This window comes from Mastigoproctus giganteus, chromosome 11 (genome assembly GCF_048544385.1).
Source record: "Mastigoproctus giganteus isolate SK-2022 chromosome 11, ASM4854438v1, whole genome shotgun sequence".
NCBI lineage: Eukaryota > Metazoa > Arthropoda > Arachnida > Uropygi > Thelyphonidae > Mastigoproctus > Mastigoproctus giganteus.
The window spans coordinates 48,627,805-48,646,906 of NC_143585.1; the positions used below are offsets into that span (position 1 = coordinate 48,627,805).

At 38.5% G+C, this 19,102-nt stretch overlaps 1 pseudogene; it reads right to left on the minus strand.

Annotated features, from left to right (window-relative positions):
- Nucleotides 1-11,155: 11,155 nt before the first annotated feature.
- Nucleotides 11,156-12,003, minus strand: LOC150077988 (phosphatidylinositol 3,4,5-trisphosphate 3-phosphatase and dual-specificity protein phosphatase PTEN pseudogene; annotated as a pseudogene).
- Between the last annotated feature and the right edge of the window lie 7,099 nt (nt 12,004-19,102).

Sequence of the window (19,102 nt, forward strand, 5' to 3'; positions counted from 1 at the left end):
CTGATATATAAACAAATTTACAGCAGGTCCTACTTAATATGCTTACGACCACAAAGTTCCAGTACTCGGTGTTCCAGTGTTGCTTTATTCTGCTAATGGCTAAAGATAAATGTACGTCATATTTGTTAAGAAATTTTTAATAAGAAATTCTCAGAGATGGTAGAGATCTCAAGTTATCTTTGTATATAAGAATGGTAAATGTGTAAATCTAGTGGACAATTCATGTAGAAAATATCTTCAGAGGATAAGGTATTCACCAGTGGTCGAAATCAGTAAACGTGTTAATGAATTCACATATCAGATGGTGGACTACCGTGCATGCATGTAATGGTGTCGACTGTGTTATTTTTTGAAGGCCAGGTGTCACGGTGTCGTTTTAGACGGATGATATCACTGGTCTGTTATCCATTCAGATTTTCAAACCGTTCCAAAAAGAATCCCATCACAGTTTACAAATGTGGTAAAAGCGTCAAGGATAAATGGCACTTAGACCACCAAGAAGGGTTTGTAAATGGAAGAGCCTCAAACACAAACTCGAACTATTGTATTAGGTCCACCCGTAATTTCTTACATATACCCATTTATTTATTGTCTATAAATCGCGTGTGTTCTCTGGTCGATTTTCCTGTTTTGCTGGACGAAAAAACCCTAGTCTCTGCGGGGGGGGGCGAACCTTGCTGTCTGCGCCTGAGACCGACTAACTCAGCCACGGAGTGAAAAAGCCCATTAAAGTTCCTCGAGTCATCGATGGGATTGGAACCCGGGCCTTTTCAACCCGGTGTGGGGCGGAAGTTGACGATTCCATTGTGCTATATACGCAGACAGGTAAGAGCTAAGGAAATGACCCGCGTGGATAGCACAATTTGTAGAATCGCTGTCCTCCCCCACTCCGTGTGGAAAAGACCAGGATTCGAGTCCCGCTAATAACGCGAGGAATTTTTACGGGCAGTTTTCACAACGTGGCTGAGTCAGTCGCTCTCAGGGGAAGGCAGTATCGTTATTTTTTTTATCCCGGAAGCTTGAGTGTTTCTTCCAGAAAGCAGAAAATTGCCACAGACCACAGTCAATTGACAGTCAGTTTACACGGAGCAATTATACATCTAATATACAAAAATATAGCTAATCGATAATCGCTCTTCTAGAGGAGAAAACCATCTTGACTTGCTATTTTCCTCGTTAACATGTATAATTGAAGGACCACCTGAGACTCATTATAAATCGGATCACCAACCTATCTATGCAAAACTAATTATACCTACGAGAAGACCACTTGCCCGAAAAACCTTTCAAACCTCGATGATCATCAGCAAAAAATGCTTAGCATATCCTTGAAACGTCTGACATCTGGCTTGCTGTAACTCTATTAACAGGCTGCGTAAACACATGGGTATCAAGGTGGGTATCAAAGAATATAAGGATCTCGCCTCATTCCAAAGGCTGGTTGAATCCAGAAGTACACATGGCTTTTCGATTAAAGCAGCGGCTACATCAGATTTGGAAAAATACTCAACAGGTTTCCGACCGCATATCTTATTCAAGAGCACGAAAGCAATTTAACAGGGGGAAATCAACGGCAATAACAGAACAGCTGGGGCGAAACTTCAAAAAGGGAAAATCCCATATCACTTCAGATCTCATAGCTTCCCTAGTCAACTGGACCCAGCTCAACGGCTAGATCATATCACCAGATTCAATACACCCACAGGAAAGTCAAACCCTGTTTTAGGTCCCGACCATGAATCACAACAAGATATCCTATCTTTCATCACCATCTCTACACACCAGCTGATAGCAGCGAAAAATTCGCTTCTAACGACTGCAACTGCGGGGGCAGTCAAAGTGCCACAATTCATGATCGAATGTCTCGGTACGTTCATCCTACAACTACTCAGGCCCATCTTCAACGGAATTGTGACCACAAGAATCTTTCCTAAAGCTTGGAACAGCTTCCTTGTCAGACCACATTTAAAAGTTTGAAACCGCGCTCCACTTAAGCACTTTCGGCTGATATTTAATTTCAACCTTAGCTACTTCACTGAGGATACAGCGACTACCTTATATTATTGAATTACAGCGACTGGTAGTCACAGTCAAGATGGACACAGACAAAATCTCCACACCGTCCATTTGGGATTCGTGTTACTGGCGAGTACCCAAGCCAGAACTTCGGTCGACCCCGATGCTCTGCTCGAAGCATCGGAGACTTCATATCTAAGTTTTGGGGGGTTCACATTATATCTGATACGAACCCTCCTGGCGTTTGGCCGTGACGGGACAATTGCAACTGTATTTATTAATGAATATTTTATTTCATCTGTTCACAATTAAAGTCTCTCTTTCAATTATGGCCTTAGTCGCTCATGCTCCTAAAATCATCCTATGACTACAACGATCTAAGAAAATGGAGTCCTTTCAGTATTTCTAATATCTAATGGTCTCTGATTTATTTAAATATATGTTTGCCGAAATTGCCATTGTGTATGAAAAGTACTGCAGAATCTTTTAAGAATTCACTCTGACTGAAATGCGGTTAACAGAGAAATGTTTTGTAGATAGCTTTTCGGGAAGAGAAAATATCTTTTTCTTCGAAAGCTATAGCGTTTAGAGTAGTTACGAAAAAGATGTTCAATGAAAAACAATTAAATAGATGTAAATTATTTTTAAAGAGACTAATAATGAAACTGCTAATAATGAAACTCTCTAAATATCAAGGTTTTCTGTAAGCTAAAATGATATGTCAGGTTTCTTGAAAAATTGGGCTAATTCGTTGAAGTAAATGTTAAAAATTATAGGACCTGTACAGGAATTCTGGAGAAAAAATCCGTCATCCTGTATAGGTTGATTACTCTTTTGGTGCGAACTATACAGCAAAATAGCCTATGATAAAGTGCATTCACTACTGACTGGTGCTCACCAGAAGCAGATCGTAGGGTGAAAAACTTTATCATATGATATAACAAAAATTTTTATTTGATGTATCGCATGAATTGTTATCGAAAATTGCATGTTTTGTTATTAAATATTACTGAAATGAAATAAAACTCAATTAAAATTACTTAAAGGATATTGAACATTGTTTCTGTTGCACTATCAAATGGACAGAGGCATTGCTAAAGTAATAATACGTGTAATACAACGTAAGACAAGTAATTAAAAAACTACAAACAATAATACTTACGGTACGATATTGAGTGTGGTGTTCAAACTAATCACCTGTATTTTCAGAAATAAAATTTTTATGTAGATCTTTACTTTAAAATTGTAGATTCCCTGAAGAAAGAAATTCTCTTAGTTGATTGGTTAAATATAAAGAAATCTTTATTGCAATAATAACACAAATATGTAAACAAAAACAAAACAAACAAACTAATAATACAAATCGGTTCATTGCAATATTGCCCTTCACAACCACAAGGCCAGAGGTTAATTAATCGTATTAGTATTAGCAATGAACACATGGTGCAAAGATGGCTGTGGCTTGTGCTGCACCAGCTAAAAAAATAATAATAATGAATAAAATTAAGAATAAAATTTTAAAACACATAAATAATTAATAAGAGAAAAGGAAATAGACAACCCAGACGTTTCACTCCTCCCGTAGGTAATTATCCAGCTGACATTTGAAATCCTCGAAACTGTCAGCCTCTTCCACCCATGTAGGTAACTTATTCCGGTAATTTATAACACGCTGGCTAAAATAAAACTTCCTACAATCCAGTCTGAACGTCTCCTCACGTAACTTGGAATTATGGCCCTTAGTTCTAGAACTATTTATAACAGTGGAAATTTTGTCTTTATTCATTTTGCTTATGCCTCTCAGAGCCTTACACACCTCAGTCTAGTCTCTTCTAAGGTGACTTAGAGGAACTAGTTTCCAAGTTCTGCAACCGACATAATCAGTCTTTCCACATATGGAAGCCCATTTTCCGATCTCACCAGGCGAGTTACCCGTCTCTGGACACTTTCGAGAAGCACAATGTCTTTCTTCAGGTGCAGTCGCTATACTTGAATACAGTATTCCAAGTGTAGTTTAACAAGAGCTTTAGTAGGATTATGACGTTCTTATATCTACTAGCAATTATTCGATAAATCATTGCTAGTACACCAGGGGCATTCCATGCAACCTATGTAAAATGCTCAAAAAACTTTGTCTGACCGTATTCTAACACCCCAGTCTCTTTTCTCTATTACTGGTTTAAGTTCATCTCCACCAAGTGTATAAGTTACTTTTGGGTTACTGTCCCCCAGGTGTAATAAATTACACCTTGCTGGATTAAAGCATAGCTCTATTTTTCTGACCATCCCTGAAATCTATCTTGGTCACTCCGAAGAAACTGTGCTTGGCGGTGATCATTAACTTCTCTAGCAATTTTTATATCATCTGTAAATTTAAAAATCACTCCCTCTATCTCTTCATCGATGTCATTTATGAAAATCAAAAACAGCAGTCGTCTTTAAACTGATCCTTGGGGAACCCCTCTTCTTACATCAATCCAATCTGAGGAATAACCGTTTATTACAACCCTGTGCCTCCTGCCCTGAAGGCATCCAACTATCCATTTAAGGATTTTCCCTGTGATTATAACCTGTTACAGCTTGTAAAGTAACCGCTTATAAAGTTATGTGGGACTGACTCAACTGCTTTGCTGAAATCCACATAAACAATGTCGAAATTATTGCCTAAGTCAAGCTCTTTAGTGACCCAGTCAAAATAGCTAACCAGATTATTTAAATATTGTTTCCTCTTTACAAAACCATGCTGAGTATCCTTCAGAATTCAATTTCTATCTAAACAATTCCTAATTCCACCCATTATCATTGTCTCCATGATTTCTCCTACTACTGAAGTTTGACATTTTGAAACCGCCATTATCTACTGGAGATTCATTTTAGAACCGCTGTTATGTACTGGAGATTCATTTTAGAACCGCTCTTCTGTACTGGAGTTTCATTTTAGAACCGCTCTTATGTACTGGAGATTCATTTTAGAACCGCTCTTATGTACTGGAGCTTCATTGGCACTTTTCCAATCATACGGAAAGATAATAATACAGTATGTAAGAGAAATCAAGAAATTACAATAATAATAACAGAGATCATTTATAAATCAAACATTAGAAAGCAGAACAGGGGCTGTTGGGAAATATACCAGCACATGAGGTGATCGAAACATTTTGGACGTTAGTTGAATTATTGTTTAGTTCTTGGGCTTGAAGGGAACCTCTATTATTTCCCGGATGTTCTTTGTTTGTGGTACTTCTTAGAGAAAGGGCAGCTGTGGTTTGTCACCAGATGCTGAACGTATAAGTATGTCTTCTGGTGAGTGAATACTTGTGCCCCACTAATGTGCTCAATGGGAAATGTGTAGATCTTTCTACTAACTGATTTTAGAGGATTTGAGTGTGGGCACTGTGCTTCATATAGCTAGGAGGTGAGGCAGGATGAGTACTTTTATTCATTTTAGGTATTTTAGGTGGCTCAGTTGGAAGCTTGTCATTTTAAATCACCAAAGAAGAGAGGTCAGAGAGCATATGAGTAATATGCTTATTTTGATTCCTTAGGGAGTAGACCTAATCCTTGAAATCCTCAATTTGGTAATTCAATTGGTAAATTAGGAGGATGAAGAAGTCTGCAATGTTTCGTTGTAGAGGAAAGGTCAAACTGTAGTTTCTTCATGAATTCTTGGAGTTTTGGTTGAGAATACTTTAACGTTCGAGGCAGAATTTTGTACATTAATTTCCAATGGAAAATTGGTTTGATTAATCCTGCATATAACATGGTTAGCAGAACTGTCAGGCGATGTTCTGTTGCCCATTGGTTCATCACATGCGGTGGCCATGAGTAAAAGCTATTCTACAACTGTCTTTCCTCAATTTGAAGTTATGTCCCCTAAGGTGCGGTATCTGAGCAAGAGGAAGAATCCCGTTAGCATTGAGCTTGCTCAAAACATTCAAGACCTTATACACCTCAATAAGATCACGTTGCAGGTGCCTAGTCTGCTGACGCCGCAATTTGCAAAACGTCAAGTGTTCTTGGTACGAGCAACCTTTAGGGTAATGGGGCGCTTGCTTGATTCATGAAGGTTAAAGCGCTGCGCATGTACAATTATATGTGAATTCCAACGTCAGCTATAATATTTAAAATTACAAATATCTGTTCATCATATCGCAAAGATCATACAACATTAGCCTTGAGCAGAGGAAAGGAAATTCACTGATGGGCTTATTTTGCGGCGCCAAATATAACCGTCTAAATCTAATTAACATTATTGCTATGTTTAGCACCACTCTTATACCACGTGAAACTAATAATATAGTTTATTAAGCTAGTCGCCTAAATTACTATACATTAATGAGACTTTTCACGTATCTTACTGATACCATCATCAGACCATGCTGCTAATTGAGTCCTCTTGCCGACGATCTCAGTAAGCTGATGTGCATATCCCTTTTGGGAGCATCGAAAAATGAAGTCTGTCAGGACATCCTGGCAACATCAGTCACCAGTTAAGATGAGAGTGATTAGCCCTTCACTCCTCAATCCAGAGAAATGCTGCTTTGCAGCATCCATTTTTCCTTGGGAAGCCCTAAACCAATGTCATCCACAGCTCGGGCTGCACTTTCTTACCTGCTGGCTGCAGTCTATTGCTCGAACTACAGCGTCAAAAACAGTTTCAATCTCTTGTTGTAGCAAACCACGGTGGATTCAAGATCTCAGCCTTAAATATCAGAATAAACAAAGTCTACATGCAAAATGGAAAGCAAAATCAGACCCACTAGACAGGATTGAATAATCAAGAGCCCATGACCGGTTCAATGGAAGCAAATCTGAAGCCATGAAGGCCTACATCGACAATACAAAACAATCAAAATTGGGAAGGCACCGTTTAAGGCAAGGCATGATGAATTCCCTCAACAACTTAATCCAATCGAATGGTTAGACAACATCACAAGCTTTAAGCCAAAGTCAGCATCAGACTTTAAGAGCATTCCCAACAGTTGTCAGCGAGATGTTCTCGCTTCCATCATGATCATCACAAAAAGAGAGCTTATCCAGGCCATCAATGATATCCCACCAACGTCTTGCACTGGAAATGATGGGGTCACACAATTCATTCTTAATAGCGTTTGTGTTTTCATCATTAATGCACTCCTAGGTATCTTTAATGGAATCTGCAGCCAGTCATCACCTACGGTTCAGAAATATAGGCTTTGGCAACGAAAACGACGCTAAAAATCATTGCATCCGATGAGTGCTGGCTTCTTCGGTGGGTATTCTTCAAGCATAATCTGTCACCACTCACTCATACTTCAGATATCACCCAACTTCTAAATTACAGAAAAGTCTCCAAACGGATATTCACCCTCCGCTTGCTCGTGTCAATTAAAATGATAGCGGGTGAAGGCAATACGCCAAGTTTTTGGTAGATGTGCAATTGGATGATCCTCCGAAACGCTTAAGAGCCCTCCCCTCTCTGCACTCTGTGACGTGGAGGCTCAAGATAGGGGATAGATTCCTGCCCATGGAGATACTCCACAACGTCCAAGAGATGGATGTGGACTACAAAATATTCATAGAGGACAAATCGTACAGAAGACGCATCATCAGGGAACAGCTTTCGTCTTCAGCCGAGTGACTGCCATTGTCTTTTAATCACTTTTCATGTTCTTTCATTTCCCATGTTAATATCAATTTTATACGTAAAATATGTAATTATACATTTTAGGTTTTATGTAATTTTTCCTTTATTAGTTATTTCATGTTAAACCCCTAGCATTGTCGCTGTTATGGGTATTATTGCATCATGTAATCATGTAACCATTCACTGCCTGTTTAAGATATTAACTCAAGTCAATACGCTAATCGGTAACAACATTATTGTAGTAGCTATATTTTCCATTACTGAGAAAGATCCGTGTTTGAATACTGTCAAGAAGGCTTTATTCACACAGTAGCCAATTCATCGAGGTCGATTTTCTTTTTGCTGGACGAAAAACCCGAGTTCCCGGGAGAAAAAATCATGCTACCCTCGCCTGAAACCGATAAACTGAGCTACGTTGGGAAAAAGGCCGATAAAAATTCCTCTCGTCATCGACGGGATTCGAACGCAGGTCTTTTCTAACCGGTGAGGAGGATGGGGATCCTACCAACTATGTTATCCAACAGGCCTGAGAAAGAAAAAACAACAAACACAACACCTAAAAAGAGCTATAACTAATTTAATGGACTACTTGATTCGATAACTTTAATTATTTTATGAGTAATTTACCACAATGTAAATTATTATTTATATACAATGATGAAAACACAACCACTCCCTTGATTAAGGTTTTCATGATTTGCCAATATGCGGCAGCGATTTTTCATATGGCGATTTATTATGGGGTTATCAGAACTTGATAATATATCCTCCCTAAATTCCTCAGGCTTAAACTACTTATTCGAAATCTTACCAAAGTCAATATAATCTCTGAAGGCAGTTGTTATTTCAATACGAATAAGGTTTCAGAGAATCTGATGAAACATCAATAACAATCAATAACCATTAGTACAGAAACAAGATAAACGGTCGTGCAACTCGACAATTACTGGTACGTGCCTTGAAAGTCTAAGCAATTTATATCTGAATTGTACTGAATCAACTTTGAAAAAAATCTTCACACTTGTATTACGCGGAACAATTTCAACTTTCAGAATAGCACATTAATTAGGAGAGAGAGAGAGTTACCCTAATATCACTTAAAAGATTCTTTGCTTGTTTTTCTAATACTTACAGGAATCGCATCTTCTGGAAGTGTGGTGATGAATTGTAGAATGAATGAAGTACCATCGTTTAACATTTTAATCGTACAGGTTTGACCTCCACTCGTGCATGTCGGATTTGACGACTGCAAGGGTGTGTCACTGTCAAGTGAGGAGAGGAGATACATTCCGGTATCCGCTGTCCATTCGACTAAAGAATCGGCAAAGCCTGTTATTCCATAGATTCCATCTAAAATATAAATTAAATACAAAATTCTAAAGGTGTTTTTTTCATCAAACAGCAATCAGTACTTTTTGTTAACTTTCGCATTGTGTCAAATATAATGGAGAACATAAAAGAATACTGTGAAATATTCTAAAATATATTAGTCAATTATTGCAAAAAGCGGATTGAAGAATGGAAGTATTGTATCATAAACGTTTTTGGAACATATTCTAAAATGGGAAAATGAAATGTTTGTTTATTTGGATTGCCTGTAGTCAATTCAGCCTTTAGCGACCCAAATACGCCTGTAGTTTAAGGCATATTTTTCGTTGTCTCTCTCTATATAAACACAAAAGGTGTGACGGCCTTTCTCACTTTTAAAATTTAATAATTTGGAAACAATAAATCGCATCGAAAACTGATTTTTTGAATTGTAAACAATATGGTTTATTTTGATAAATTAAACATTTAGAAAAATGAACGCAAAGTCAAGTTGTTTTAGCAATATTCAAAGAAGAAAAAAAATCTCCATTTATACCATTATTTTCTAAGAAGCAATCAAGATGGTGCAAAATCTACATAGTGTTTAGGATCAGGCGCCACCTGTGGTTTCCAACATCTGCGCGGAATATAAACTGTGAAAAAATACAGTACTGCTGTAAATGCCAGTAAAGTGCTGTATTGAGTGTGTAGTATTCTGTAGGGTTGTGTAGTTGCAATCAGTGAAAGTTTTACGTGCATGACTGATGCAATGCCCATAACAACAGCAGTGCTAGGGGTTAAAGTCTAATCAATTTATACCTGATTCGAATTCATTCAAACTCTGAAACAAATCTTCACATTTGTTTCACTTCCTGATATTTGGCCGTAGACCTCCTAGTGGGACTTCTTGTTGCCCACACACACACACCGCTAGGAGGTTGCCAGGTAGCACATTATTCTCTGGCTTGTCTCCGCCAGGGTCACCTAAGCTTCAGGGATGGAGACAACAAAAAAATAAAAAATAAATAATAATAAAATAATTAAATAATTAGAAATAAATAAAAAACAGTGAATGGAGTGAAATTCCACTAGACGAGAGGTGGTTGGGATTATGATGAGTGAAAGAACACTGGGCAAGGGAAACCGGTGTGGGATCACCAAGACACTCGGCGCCGAAGTTCCGCTTGAATGTTCATTTAGGTCGTTCAGACGTTGAGTCTGGATGTCTAATCTGATGGTTGTCCATTTATAGAATTGTCCAGAATAGGCATTTCTACGGTTAAGGTAAGTCCACCAGAGTTCTTCGCTTATCAAAGCGGTCCTTTGCAATGAGATAGAAGGCATTGTATTCCTGTTCGCTGTCCAGTTGGTGATGCTCCTGATCCCAGTGGATGTTAGTCTACATTGTAATAAGGGTGGATCGGAGCTCTGTCTAGAGCTAGCAGTCGTACATGAGGTGCTGCCAGCTCTCTAATCTGTCATAGGTGTAGCAGAGATCTTCTTCCACGCCAAGTAATGAGAGCCTGGCTTTTAGAGATCTGTGTCATTTGAACAGTTACGTGGGGTAAAGACCACGCGAATAATAGGGGAGCAGCTTCGGTAGACTCTGTGGACATCTAGGATGAATTTTTTTGGTTATTGTCCCATTTGGGGAATTAGTCCATCTGGTTTGCAATAGCTGCTGCAGGTGTGTAAGGAGTCGTCTTTTCTCGGCTTTTTTATTGATAGTTAGGTCAGTGTCTTTGGTGTTCCTTTCGCTAGGTGATACATCATTCTGCGGCGTATTATTTCTAAGTCCAAGGCTAGAACCCTGGCAAAAACTTGTAGTGCATTTATACTCACCGTGCGGTAGCACAGGTAATGGTAAGCATGACAAACATTTGTGTTAATTCGACAATTCTTCTGTTGACGCCGGTGGTTGCTTTTGTGTACCACGCTCCGGCGGCGTAAGTGACGATGGGTATGAAGATTGCTTCATAATAGAAAGACAGAGTAAGTCAATTGAGGCCCGCAATCATGGCGGGAGGCCCTGGCTTACAGGGCGGTGTAATTTCTGATCTTTGATCGGAAGTACTTCAGAGGCGCTTGCAAGCAGAGGTTCGAGGACGACTCCTAGGTACTTCAGCTGTTTTGAGAGTTTGATGGTGGGATCTATCTTGATTTGTGCAACCATTTGTCCTCACATCTCACATCTTCTGGAGTTTTTTATTCAGAACATACAAAATAGGTATTAAACCAAAATTGAAACAATTTTTTTTCTTTGCTTTCATTTTTTGATTGTTATAAAATTATATTCTAATATCTCCACAAACTGGTAGTATATGTGGAATATTGGAATATAGGAACTTTGAGCCTTTTTTCACTTCTATCATAGAACAGGAATAGAGCTTGGCTTTGAGATGGTAGAACACAAAGTATGGGCTACATGTATTTCCATTAAAAGTAGGTACTGGCTCTAAAAGAAGTGAAGTAAGAATAAATATCACTGGTTTGTACTCTAAATTTTTCTTTATTAGTTCACCATAATAATCAACATATCTCCTCTGACTTTGTATCGTCACTCCATTCTGATCACGAGTCCGAGCTTCTCCATAATACTTAAGGGCTTCTTCAGCCGTTTCACATATCTGTTTCTGCAACATATATGCACATATCATCACTCCTGTCCGACCTTTTCCAGCTTTACAGTGAATTGCAAAAACATTATGCTTATCTTCTGAAAGCCATCTGCCTACATCTTCGCAAAAGGGCTTCATTAATTCTAATCTTGGTGGGTTGTGATCTTCAAATGGATATTGAGCAACACGCTAATGAAATTTGCTTGGGTCATAATGCCTTTCCGAACACAAATTATAAATTTTTTAATGATCCTTGTGCTTTTCGTCTAAAAATTGAACGACATCATCAATATGATTCCTGCAGATGCCCTTTAAATTTTCTGCTGGAAAGCCCATTTTATAATATTGTTAAAAATATGTCATATTTAGGTCATAACCTTCTTCCTGGTACCGCCTTTTTTTTTTACTGACAAGTCCTCTGAATTTCGACGACATCATTGTGTAAACTGATGTCAGGTATCGTGATTTTATATTTACTAAAAATATTAAAGAAAGAAAAGATCTTAGTTAAATATTATGATCACCTGATATCTTTGCTTCCACTCAAGGTATATACAAATGCATTTTCTGAAGCTTTAGTTTTATTAATGCCGTATAATTAATTTTACAGTTTCTTATTTTGAAACCCATCGCTGTGATTGTACTACATTTTATATTGTACACGCTGCATTAAACATCAGTGGTATATAAAATGGAAATAACTCCGTACATAATTCCCTACATAGTATTACAAGAAAATAATTCTGTACATAGCAGTTATAAGCTGGAACCGTGGTTACTCAAATCGCATATACTTTCGTTCTGACCACTCTGCTACGATGCCAACCGAAAACCAACTACAAGAGACGTTGAGGAAAAGGTGGTCTCTGCTTCTGTAAGACGTAAAACAACGCTAAATTCAATGATTCGCACGTGAAACGAGAGGCTGTAGCAGCCGTACACTATATAGTTCAGTTCTCACCCTGTGTAATTTTAGACCATCCTGGGCAACAGCTGATTATAATTACGATATATCTACACAATGGGAATGACCTAAGTTCGAAAACTGTCAATGAGGCCAACAATTCATACCACTATTTATTTATATTTTTTTTTGGAGTAGCTGAATTTGATTAGAGAGTATCACGGATCTCAAGAGATAGAGCAGGGTGTTTTTTCTCCCCAAAGCATGGAGATTTAATCCAGAAAACCGGAAACTAACCAAACATTATATGCTCACTCCTCATAGCCTTAGTCGCTTTTGAACATTACATACACCTAACTGATCTATCCGTACAGTTGTTGAGAATTTCTCACATATAAAGTGTAAAACAAGGAAACATTTTCATATGAAAAAGAAATGTCACAAAACTTCAGTAAAATGGAAGGAAAAACCAACTATGTTTCCTAGATAATTAAAATATTAAATGCAAAGAGATGTGGAAGAAACTTGAACAAAAATATATAACACTTAATCTCTAAAATTAAAATTATTTGGAACAAAAACACTCTTAGTACAGAAACGAACTTAAAAGGCTTAAACATATTTCATTTCAGATAATTACTTTTCTTACTTACTTGCTTCGATTGTCTGATTCAAAAAGTCGCCCAACGAAGCTGTAATCGGCCAGGTTTCCAAAGCGTTATCGACCGTATTAATGCTCCACTTGGCAATATCGGTGACTAAGTGATAATAGAAAGCAAAGTAAGGTGAATGGACTTCTATTTTAGAGGAAATTTCATAAAAATTCATATGTTAAAAATTATATCAAATAATTCATTTCGATCGTAGTGTTTCTTGATAATTCAAAAAATTATAAAAATAAACTTCCCGATTTAATTTTTATTTTATTCAGATATCAACCACTCGAAATTTTATATAGTAGACATTAAAAATAAAAATAAAAAATCTGGTATCAAATTGGTTTATCATTTCCTTGTGAAATTGTTAAAACGATCGGGAGAGAGAGAATGATCCATGATCCAATAATAATAACACGAAAATCATCCCAAAAGATAATTCACATTGAGGATTCGTCTTCCTCTTAATTTTACCTTTAGCCAGCCGGTAGCTGATTACTGGAACAAACTTTCTTCTGTTTTTGTGCAACTGCATATCTTAAAAAAATTCAAGCAAGAACTAGATAATTTATGGAGGAAAACGTTCGGTAAAATGGGATTTTTTCTCTCTTTTTTTGGTTGATGCTGTACACGATTGCTTTCTGGAATTATTTTTCACTACTAACACTAATGAGTGCAATGCTCTCCGAACCATTCTTATAGGATTTCGTCATGATGCGCTGTTGCATTCTCATCCGTAGTGTGATCATCACCATGGTGATAAAAGTGTAATGTTGCGGGATGCACTGAATCTGATGCAAAATTCAAACCTTTCATTTGCTTTCCAGTTAAGGACGCCACTACCCTTTTTGGTTGATGGTGCCACTAACTAGCCATTAACAGCAACAGTTCGTTTGCCTCTCAGTGACTCTGCCTGCAGTTCTAGGTAAGTTCTCTCTTATCTTTTAATATTAAACTGTTTTACCACTGTACTATCACAAATACCGCGGAAAATATTGGGTGTCGCTGTGTCGGAGCACGGCCGGAGAGGTTTTACGTGAATTACTTCAAGACAGCGGATTATATATGGGTTTGGAAGAGTAAATAAATGAAAACAAGTTTAATAATCGATTACAATATTATTTATCATAGGTTTATGATAATAAAAATAAGATACAAAGGATAGACAAGATACATCCAAGTTTCAGGCGAAAGTCAGAAACATTCTCGAAACGCTCACTTGCCGACCTCCAATGGTCTTCCATTGGAGGTTGGCGAGTGAGCGTTTCGAGAAAGACACCGATCTTCCGAAATCCACAACCATTTCGTCCAATCCAACTTCCGAAGCGGTGGCATAGTCACTTACGTCATTTACATCCATGGGTTCGTGCGCCGACGCAGCCGTCGTCAGCCGCGCGCTGCTCCGCTCCCATTTTTTTTTTTTTCCTTGGGCAGAAAAATTTTTTTTTTCTCCCATTTTTTTTTTTTTCGCTCCCAGTGCTTCCTTATTCGTTCAGACCCAGACATTGGGGTATTATTGGAAAGCTGACGAGCTACTCTTTCCTGTCGTATTCGCGAATATAGGCGGACATTGTGAAATTTCTAAAATTTTTCAACTTCAATCCGCATTGACTTCACCAACACTGTATTGAAATTTAATTATTTCGCATTAAACCGACGAGGCGCTTCTGTAGCCAGGTGGGAAGGAGCAGCAGTGCATAGCACACGCTTCTTGATTTGACCGGGGTTCGAGTCCGTCACCACCAAATAGGAGGATGCGAAAATGTCAGGGAACGACCACCGCATATTCCCGGAGTAATATGGCCTTAGTTGCTAATGCTCCTAAAAACCAAATAACAAACAAAACATTAAACCGACGAATATCGACGAGAGCTGTGGATTGACAGTAAAAAGAGCGTCGTACCAAGACCGAGTGCGTAGTTATAAAGGGTGGAAGTTCCCGAAGCGCGGCGGATCGTACAAAAAATAGCGGCCCCCCCACTGCCACACGTGTTTCGCGGCATGCTATCTGAAGGTCACTGACGAATTGCTCAACTATCGAATGATTATATTATTATTATTATAATTATTATTATCAGTTTATTCAACAAACACCCCTGTACAGAAATTATAAAGGAGAGTGGCTCATAGATACATCCAACTAAACTTATTAGAGTGTAACATAGGATAAAATATCAGGAAATACATAAGATATATAAATATAGAGGAAAAATTACATAGATATAGAAATCATACATTCATAGAAAAATTACAAAATTACAAAACATTATCTTCTTCTTTCTCCTCGCCTTCTTCCCAAGTTCATATGGGATTGGCATTTACTTCTTTAATTCTCTTCCTCCATTCCTTTCTAACCAGGGCTTCCTCTCTCCTCCATCTTCTCTCTTTCAAATCCTCTGCCACCTTCTCCTTCCATCTCAGATTAGGTCTCCTCTCTTCCTCTTCCCTATCACCTCCAGCTTTTCACACCTCTACCCTACATACTCCTCACTTCTTCGTTCCACATAACCAACCACCTGAACCTAGATTCGTGTATTTTTTACTCAGAGGCTCCACCTTTACCATACCTGTAATGTAGTCCTTTCTTAACCTGTCCTTCCTCGTCACACCACACATCCATCTTAGCATCCTCCTCTCCGCCACTTCCATCTTCTTCGCCTGAGCCATTGTAGTCGCCCATGTCTCAGCACCGTACATCAATGCGGGTCTAACCACAGTTTTAAACACAATTTCCTTCATTCTACAATTATCTTTCTTAGCCATTGTAGTCGCCAATGTCTCAGCACCGTACATCAATGCGGGTCTAACCACAGTTTTATACACACTTTCCTTCATTCTACAATTATCTTTCTTATCACATAGCACCCCACTCATCTTTCTCCAGTTCAGCCATCCACATTGCACTCTGTGCTGTATTTCTGCACGTAAACCTCCATCCCTCTCGACGTACGATCCCAGATACTGAAATTTCGAAACAGATGGTAGCTTTTTCCTCCTGCAGTTTTATAGAACTCTCAACTTCTTCATTCAATACCATATATTCTGTCTTTATTCTACTTATCCTCATGCCTCTACCTTCCAACGCTTTCCTCCATCCCTCCAATTTCATCTCTGCCTTTCCTTGGGATGATTCGCACAGAACAATATCATCAGCGAACAGCATACTCCATGGTTGTCTACTTTTCACTTCTCTCACCAACAAGAGACTCGTTGGAGGGGATATAAAGCAAAATAGCACGGTGAAGGGTATAAGTTGTTCTTTAGAGGAGCGGATGAGGGAGGAAGAAATGGAGTAGGTATCGTAGTTGATAAGGAGTTAAAAGATCGAGTGTCTGAGGTTAATAGAAGGAGTGATAGGATTATGAGCATCAAGCTGAAAGTGGGTGGACTCTTGACCACAATCGTATGTGCGTATGCCACACAAGTAGGATTCGGGGAAGACCGAAAAGGACAGTTTTTGGATGGAAATGGAACAGGTGGTCATGGCAATACCTGAGAAGGAGAGGATGATCGTTGGGGTTGATCTGAATGGTCATTTACAAATTGTAGCAGAATGGTATTAAGGGTAAATTGCTACAATGGATAAAAGGATGGTTGAGTGGGAGAAGGCATAGGGTGTTAATCAATGGACGCTGCTCTTTGTGGACTAATGTTATTAGTGGAGTGCCACAGGGTTCGGTCTTGGGTCCGCTGTTGTTTTGTAGATTTATCAATGATATTGATGAAGGTATAACAGGCTTAGTGTCGAAGTTTGCAGATGATACCAAGGTTGGCAGGGTTGATAATGACAGTATGTTATTATAACAGGATCTATAAAATTTGGGAAGATGGGCTGAGAAGTGGCAATTGAAGTTAAACATTGACAAATGCAAAGTACTGCATATAGGTAGAAGTAACCCCAGATTAACATATCATCTGTGTGGTAATACCCTGACAGTGGTAGAGGGTGAAAAGTTCCTGGGGATAATTGTGCAGGCAGGTATGAAGTTTTCTGAGCAAAGCAGACAGGCTGCTCGGGCAGGTCATGGTATTTTGTCAGTAATATATAGGAATTTTGCTAGGAGTGAAAATAAGATGATTGTCCCTCTGTATAAGGCAATGGTCAGGGCTCGCCTTTAGTATTGTATACAGGTCTGGACGCCTCATTTTAGGAAGCATGTAATTAATTAGATTTGCTTGAACGTGTACAGAGAAGGGCAACAAGATTGTTGTGGGAAATGAAGAGATCCTCTTACCAAGAGAGGCTTAAATTCTGCAATTTGCAGAGGCTGGAGACTAGGCACGTGCAGGGTGATCTACTTGAGGTGTATAAGGCCTTGGATGGGTTGAGCACGCTGAATTCTGATGGGATTCTTCAACTTGTTCAGATTACGAACTTAAGGGGGCATAAATTCAAATTGATTAAAGACAGATGTAGAATAGATATGTGGAAAATTGCCTTTAGCCAGCGGGTGGTTAATTGCTGGAACAAACATCCATCTGTCGTTGTGGAAGTTGATAGCTTAAATGAATTTAAGGAGAACTGGACAAATATTTAGAGGGAATGGTGTGATATATATATATATGTATATATATATATATATGTATATATTTTTTTTTTTGGCTGATGCATAAGCTCATACACTTCATTTCTTGTATCATTTGCCACTGTTACTTCTACTATTACTACTACTATATGAACTAAAGAGTGAGAACAATTCTATGATGAATGACTATTGTTGCCCTTGACCCCATTTTTGATATATTTCTCTTCGCCATACATCATATTAACTAGGGACATTACTCAGCAGCTTATGCTACGCTAGATTATATCTTTTACTCCATGTGGAAAATTCCTTGGACGTTTACCGACGTGAATAGCTTTGGTTGGGAAAGGCCTGTGTTTAGCCAAGGACGCGAAGAAATTTATGGCCCTTTTTGTTTTTCACCCTATGGCTCAGTTAATCAGTATCGAGCAAGGACAATAATGTTTCGCCCTCCCTTTAAATCGGATTTTTCTTCCAACAAATGAAGAAAGACAGAAAGTGAACACACAATTACCTGAATTAATAGTATACAGCCGCAGATGAGGTATTTCTCAGGTGGACTTAATAGGTTATTTTTTTCTCTTTTTTTTTCTTGCTCTCGTCCTGTAAACTTCAATTCTGATCGTTTTTTTACTTAATATAATCAGCTGGATAATTATTTTTTCTCAGTCCTGTGATTTAATTAGTACCCGAGGATAACAGTTGTCTATTTAAGTAATATCTAGCAAAGGTAACTAACATCCAACCTTAAAAGGATATTCGCTGCTGAATTCTGGCTTCTAAAATGGGCCAATACCAAACGCCACCTTCCTCCTGTTCTCAGATCAACACATTTAGCACATTCCCTTCAACTGCGCAGGCTCCGATCCTACATCGGAGAAAGAAGGCTGCTATTCATGATCAAGATGACTACAAGTAATATTACAGAGCAAAATTTCTGGGATCACTGCTCGTTGCGCATTTCTATTCTTTATCTCCGAACTTCAGAACAGCTGCTAGTAGACTAAAGTTTAGAAAGTGTTTCGAGCAGCCTTAAAGACTAAGATTAGGAAGTGCTTCTAGCAGTTGTGCTCCTAGAAGCACTTCCTAATTCATTTCACAAATATACGTGGTCTCAATTCTAATCTCAACGATGTCCATTTCCACATGTAGTCTGCCAACCCGCATATACTTTTTCTGACAGAATCTCATTTATCGGTTGATTCAACTACTGCTCATCTCAAATGCACAAATAATTCGCTCTAGAATTCCTTTCGCCTCAAATGTTGTACTTGTGCATATGTCCTTTCTGATATTCCTTGTCAGAGGCGCGGCAATTTGGAATCTCCTCTCTTTGATCTTCTTTGGCTTAAAATCTCTCTACCACATTCTGTCAAATTCATCTGTTGCCTCCATCGATCTCACAACTCCACAAACTACTTGGAGATCTTTGACTTCCTCTCCTTGCA